This window comes from Sinocyclocheilus grahami, unplaced genomic scaffold (genome assembly GCF_001515645.1).
Source record: "Sinocyclocheilus grahami isolate Dianchi unplaced genomic scaffold, SAMN03320097.WGS_v1.1 scaffold675.1, whole genome shotgun sequence".
Taxonomy (NCBI): Eukaryota; Metazoa; Chordata; class Actinopteri; order Cypriniformes; family Cyprinidae; genus Sinocyclocheilus; species Sinocyclocheilus grahami.
The window spans coordinates 552039-559565 of NW_015505854.1; the positions used below are offsets into that span (position 1 = coordinate 552039).

The 7527-nt window shown below is 38.6% G+C and overlaps 1 long non-coding RNA gene across 1 annotated transcript in view; it reads right to left on the reverse strand.

The window, feature by feature from the left end:
- Positions 1-1382: 1382 nt before the first annotated feature.
- LOC107559145 (uncharacterized) overlaps positions 1383-7527 on the reverse strand; it is an 11337-nt gene continuing 5192 nt past the window's right edge. Inside the window, exon 3 of the long non-coding RNA XR_001605566.1 lies at positions 1383-1453. This is a non-coding gene — a long non-coding RNA (uncharacterized lncRNA). The remainder of the gene's footprint in view (positions 1454-7527) is intronic.

Sequence of the window (7527 nt, forward strand, 5' to 3'; positions counted from 1 at the left end):
AAATTCATATTTAAACAGCAATCAATATTAGTCCACTCAAAAACGGTCTGTATTGCAGTGGGAGTTTGGCTGATCAATAAAAGTGATAATAATGTGAACTCATTTTTTACATTTTCTAAATAAATATCAGGGGTGTTTGAATGTGAAGAGTAAAACACACTACCATTATGATAAGGGTGTTGTAAGTGGTTGCAAGGGTGTTTCTGTGTAATTGCTTATTTTCCATTACAGCCCACCAAGTCTCAGGGCTCAATATGGCTTGAGTTCCTCTATCAGTGCAAGTCTATGGGATGGTTTGGCCTGTTTTAGTAGGTTTTGGCGCTATACTCGCCCATAATGGTGCCACAGCCCATCGTAATAGTGTTGCTTGCCTGAGCAAATACCTTTAATAAGATCAGTTGTTTTTTATATATAATTTATGTATTGCACTAGATTTATTTGTATTATTTTTTTTATTGTACAACTCACATGATGTACAACAGTTGAAGTAATGTTCTGGGATCAAAAGAAGTTAAGCTCAATTAAAATAAAAAATAGATGCATGAATACATACATACATACATAAATAGCTGAGACAACGGAAGGGAATGGGGCTAAATTATTAAAGTTTATAGTTTTCAGTCATCAATTGTACAATAGTTTTAAGGTTTTTAAGAGTTTTAGGGTTTGTGATTCTCTGTTTGTCATGCAAACATAAAATTTGGTATAACTTTTCACGTGAAGGGTTTATAAGAGACTTTTTCCTACTAAAAGCATGTCAAAGGGGTAGTTCATATATTTACTCGTGTCGTTCCAAACCCATAATACTTTCATTCATCTTCGCAAAACCAATGAAGATATTTTTAATGCCCTTTCATCATTTTTGCCCATCCATTGAAAGTCCATAGAAACACTTTGCATTCTTCAAAAAGTACAGTAAGACATTGTAAAAGTAGTGTAATTCTTATGAATTGAGCAGTTTAGGTCATGTATAAACATTGATCAATACAATACATACAAGAGCATCGTGGATATGGATTGCTTTTATAAAGTTTTTTGTAATTTTTGATGCATGATAATTATGGTAGCATAGTCTTTAAATGGATGGATTGAAATCATGAGAGAATACTAAAAATATCTGCATTTGTGTTCTGAAGATGAGCCCAAGTCTTATGGGTTTAGAATGAAATGAGGGTGAATAAATGAAGACATAATTTTCATGTTTAAGTTAAACTATATACCAACACAGTCTCATGGCAATATATAACTATTCTCCCAAATTCATACGAATTTGTACAAACTAATTTGTATGTTTTCGTATGATCTGCTTACACCCCACTGTCGGTTTAATCTTTCCTAAAAATGTTATCTTTTTCTACGAATGCATGCGAAATCACGAGTTACTCAATAAAAACTAACTGCGTTACTTAGTTACTTTTTATGGAAAGTAATCCATTACTTTACTTTTGCGTTACTATGTATCACCTGGGCAGGGATTGCTTATTTCTTTTTTAATATCAAAAAAACCCAAACGTTATATTTTTGTCAACTGTAAAGACCCTTTCACACCAAAAGTGAAATTATTAAAAGTGACTCTGCACTCACTCCCAAGTTCGCTCACCACGGGACAGGAGAGACGTCAGTGAATAAAATACTTGTAATGCGTTACCCCCAATGCTAATGTTTATTTGTAGCCATACAAGAAATATTTTAACATTTACAGATCGGATGTATTCACTTCCATTGTATGTAATGCACTGCAACGCAAATTTTTGCTTCTAAACCTCGGATATTCCTTTAATGTCATGGATAGGTTAATATGAGATAAGATCTGTTTCAGTCTCATCATGATAGGTGTGCTAGACATAAACATTCTCCATTGAACTTTAATAAAGCTATTGAATGAAAAGTAATCCACCATTATCGGGATTATGGCGACATTAATTCATTATACAATCCCAGTGGGTGACTAGCTTAATATTCACTCGCAATCCCTGTTTAACAAAGTCTATTAAATCCCAAGCTTAGCACAAATGAACGCCATGACTTCAATGAACTCATTTGAAGAACATTTAATTACCAGTTATGGAAAAATGGAATGTTTCTCCATAGGGTTTTTTTTAACTAAGTGTTGTATCTTTTTGTAATAGAATGAAGGCGACATAAAAGCTATCACCAGGTTGGCGTTCACTGTGGCGTCTCTCTGTGCGATGTTTTATGACGGGAATAAAAAAATGCAGATTAACAGTGAGCTTCAACTCATGGAAACAAAGTGCAGTAATTGAGCAGCAGCTTCTTGAGTTAATATTCTCCTTTCGCCATCTGGACTTTAATGTGCTCTCATTTCATCTGCAGACGTGTTTATCATCACACATCCACCTCTACCTCGCTCCATGAACACTTTACTATACATGCGTTTATTACACATAGACTGGAATGAGGCCTACACTCACGGATTGTGTGTAAACTGATCACATTTGTTTTCATTTAAAACTGAGTTATACCTGATATAAGATCCATGCTTTACACTTCCAGCAAGCGTATCGTCCATAATTATTGTTTTTAAATTTGTTTGATTTTACAAAAGGGTTACAGAGGATATCGCAGTTGTCAACATCACCAATACATCCAAACTTGCAGACAAGTTGAAAAAAAAAAAGTTAAATTTATGGCTAACACGTTACAATAAAGGTCTCATTAGTTAACATTACTTGCATTAACTTATAATGAGCAGTATATTTGTATCTATTCACCTTTTTAATGTTATTTTAAAATAAATGTAACTTAATTGTTAGTTCATGTTCGGTAAGGTTTATTAAATACAGATACAACTTTTGATTTTAAAAATGTTGTAGTTAATGTAGATAATAACATCAACCTAGAGTAATAAATGCTTTAGAAATATTTTTCATTATTAGTTCATGTTAACTAATGTAGGTAACTAATGTTAACAAATAGAATGTTATTGTAAAGTATTACCTACAGTGTATGTCCACGTCATTCAATACCGAAATATATCAATAAAGTAAAAAAATAGCTTATCAAGTGTATTTTTGTTTATTAGGATGTCACACCGTAGCTTAGTAACATGTTAACAGCAAACGTTATTAGAATCAATGGTAAATGAGGCCTATGCATTTTTAAGTTTAATACAGTATCAAACTGTTAACTTGGCATTGCGCAATGTTCTATTAGGATTCAATTGTTAGTGACTGTTATGCATTTTTATGTTTATTATTATTTTTATGTCACACAGCAAACACCATTGGAATTGGTTGTGAGTGATTGTTGGTCCTATGATTAAAGCCCAAAGTAAGCTTTGTTTTTGTATGTGTACAGTCAAACGCATAGCCTTTCAAAGTATACTCCATTTGATAGTGTGCATGAACACAGGCGCTCTAGAAAGCTTCATGTTTGTCCAGTGCCTGTGCTCTTTTTCTCCGGAAGTTATGACCGATAAAAATGTCTTTGTACTCTTTTAAAATAAAGTTGTTGCTATCTCATTATCCTCTCACACAAGCGCTTGTCAGTGTTGCCACCTTGTGAAACAAATGATTAGTGCAAAATAAATTAAATATGCATGTGCGACCTATAAATATTGGGTGGTGTGCATACAGTACGCATATACTATTCTGGTGACAAATTTTGCATTGTGCACATAGTACACGGGCCTTCAAGTACACATAAAAACAAACTATACTTTGGGCTTAATAGAGTATCAAACAGTTAGCTTAGCAACATGCTAACAGCAGACACTATTGGAATCAACTGCAAGTGACCATTAGGTATTTTTATGCTTATCCCTGTTGAAAAAAACAGCATATGCTGGTTAGGTATGTTTTGACGCTGTGATGCTGGTTTAAGCTGGTCCTTTGCTGGTTTAAACTGGTTTAAACAAAAGGACCAGCATAAACCAGCAAAGGACCAGCTTAAACCAGCATCCCAGCGTCAAAACATACCTAACCAGCATATGCTGGTTTTTTCAACAGGGATTACATGCATAGATATGTATTTATAGATGCCACATTCGATAAATGTTGACATGTTGACACATCTGCCATCTTGGAACAGTATGTCGTCACTCACAATAACACTCAATGAGTTTCAAAATGCAACAGCATTGTGCAGCATCTAGTTGTAAAAACCTGAAAAATTCACGAAGAAACTGGATAACTTGTCACAGATAAGAACATGTTGGTTTGTGTTTTTAATATGTATTAACTCAATATTACAGGTTTTTAAACTGAAGTACCTTTTAAGTGCCTTGTTAGCTAACGGCTTCGTCTTGTTGTATTGTGTTAGTTTAGCAAAAGCATCTTCTGAAGTCTACTGAAGATATAAATATTCATACATGCGTATAACTACAGTTGCCGTGCAATGCACCAAGTGTTCACGGACATTCTCATATGGAAGACGTATAGCGGCCCATAGAAACAGTCACTAATAGGGCATCTAGCTATAAATATCTATGATTACATGACACATATTTAGCTTATAGCAAAATTCTAACACCAAACACTAAGCTTATAGCAAAAAAGCTGCTGTTCCAACCAAGCAAATTGATTTGTTTAACCCAAACTAAAGAAGAATAATGTGCATTTGATCAGATATAACTGCAGTACAAGATTATGAGATGATTATTTGAATGCTTGGCCAAAGAGATGTGTCTTTAATCTAGATTTAAACAGAGAGAGTGTGTCTGAACCCCCGAACGTTATCAGGAAGGCTATTCCAGAGTTTGGGAGCCAAATATGAAAAAGCTCTACCTCCTTTAGTGGACTTTGCTATCCTAGGTACTACCAAAAGTCCAGAGTTTTGCGACCTTAGGGAGCGTGATGGATTGTAGCGTGGTAGACTAGTTAGGTACGCAGGAGCTAACCCATTAAGGGCCTTATAGGCAAGTAATAATATTTTGTAACTGATGCAGAAGTTATTAAGTAGGCAGTAAATGAGGGGTAGGCCTATGCACTTTTATGCTTAAAAGAGTGTCAGACAGTTAGCTTAACATCATGCTAATACCAAACACAATTGAAATCAACTGAAAGTAGTAACCATTATGTGTTTTTATGTTTATTAGCTTTTCACACAATTAGCTTAGCAACATGCTAGCAGCAAACACTATTGGAATTAACTGAAAGTGACTGATATGCAATTTTTATGTTATTAGCATGTCACACAGTTAGTTTAGCAACATGCTAGCAGCAAACACTATTGGAATTAACTGAAAGTGACTGATATGCAATTTTTATGTTATTAGCATGTCACACAGTTAGTTTAGCAACATGCTAACACCAAACACTATTGGAATTAACTGAAAGTAACTGATATATAATTTTATGCTTATTAGCACACAGTACACAGTTAGCTTAGCAACATTTAAGAGCAAACACCATTGGAATCAGTTGTAAGTGAATGTTAGGCATATGCATTTTTGTGCTTAATGCAGTGTCAAACATTTAGCTTAGCATCATCCTAATGCCACACTCTAGAGTCAATTGCGTGTGAGCACTTTAAGGTGCACTTTTTAGGTAGCATGTGAAATTATTGCTTTTCAATTTTAGCCTATGATATTCTGGTCTCTAGATCTGGGTTGGTTTCCCGCAATATGAGGCTGTGAGATTGTTTTCACTTTCTGCCAGGCAAGAATTATAAGCATGATCACTGAGAAAAGCAGTAGCACTCCTTTTCTTGAGCAAACAGTGTGTTTTGAGTCATCATTCACGTGCAGGATGAGTTACGTGCTGAAGTTAAACACTCAGGTGAGGGGTTTGCTCGCAAACCCACAGTCTAATATTTCTTATTACTCACAGTGTTATTATTTAGTTTACTCATTGTGTTAACCGTGACCCACTCATATAAAACTCTGTGTTAGCGTGGGAAAGAATGTGCGGATAATTCATTTGGTGGAGATGGGAAGCAATGTGCCCCGCTCTGTTATTTATGTGCCACACATTGCCACGGAGACGCTCATTAATAAGCATCTCCCACCTGAGCTATTAGAGAGCAGGAGAGAGGCGAGATCTTCGGCTCTGACCCCATCACTGCCGCCCCGCTTCAGCTACAGGACACCTCACACACTGCATCATCCCTCGCTAGCCATAAATCCACTCTCCTCCTAATTAATCTGAAGTGAGGGGGGCCACTGACAGCAGGCATGGCCGGGTCATCATGGGTAGAGCTGGGCTTAGGTGCCAACAAGGATGCTTGATCTGCTGCAGGGTTTCTAAAACCTAAGGATTTTTTTAATGTGTTTGTGGTTTGCAGCTCATTTGTGTTTTCCCATAGTAGAAAAAAAAATCACAAATGAGCAGTGTTGGGGGTAACGCATTACAAGTAATGTCTCAGTTATGTATGGTAACCCTCGTTCCCTGAAGGAGGGAACGGAGACGTCACGTCGGATGACCGACGAATTGGGATCTCGCTTATAGAGATCAATCTACTTCGAGTGTAAACTAAACGAGCCTATGCACATTGGCATGCGATTATTGCATCCAGCTGCCGCTGATCACAGCGTAAGTATAAGTAGGCAGCAGATGCAATGCATATTCAGGTTTTCGCTGAGGAGCCGAGCCGGTGACCCGGCTGCTCAGCGGTGGTACAGGAGCTGTGGCGACGGGACGTGACATCTCCGTTCCCTCCTTCAGGGAACGAGGGTCACCATACGTAACCGAGACATTCCCTTTCAGTCGGTGACTCTCGACGTCACGTCGGATGACCGACGAATTGGGATCCCTAACAAAGGGCCACAGGTACGGCCCCTTCCAGTGTCCTGTGGAAGCCACCTGCGCCCCTACTTTTTGGCATGGGCCAGGGCTTGCACAAGAGGACCAGCTACTGCTGCTATGGCATTACCCAATGAGTAAGACTGGATAAAACTGGGAAAACATACCCGTTCTACTTGGAACAGGGACATTATGGAAGCTCCAACCTTCCCGAAGGAGGTTTCGGAAGGAAATACACATATGAATATTCCTTAGGTGCATATGGAAGATTGGAGGTGATTGTAACCCTCTTGGAATGGCAGAAGTCTGCCGGGGAAACACGGGCTCGAGGCTATACCGTGGACTTTACACATATGGGATCCACTTAGGTCTTACATATGGAACCCAGCCTTCTACCGGTTCTCAAGGATTCAATGAGTGAAGGCCTGGCGCCGGACGCTCCGCCACGTCTGGCTGCCAAGGGGACGGAGGAGCTCAACAGGGTCTACTATATGAACTCTCTGGAGTGGTTTTAGCAAGCCGACCCGAAGCCGGGGCCTCTCAGTGCTTCTACCCGTTTGAGGTGAGAACACAGGAGGATACCGGCTCCACACGAAGGCTATAGAATCTAGTGGACGTTTTAGGGGTCGCCCAGCCTGCAGCTCTACAGATATCTGCCAACGAGGCGCCACGAGCCAGCGCCCAGGAGGATGCAACACTCTAGTTAAATGAGCTCGCAACCTAAATGGTCAGGGCACACCCTGTGCCTGATACGGCAGGGGGATGGCGTCCATTATCCAGTGGGCCATCCCCTGCTTAGAGATGGCATTCCCCTTCTGCCGGCCTC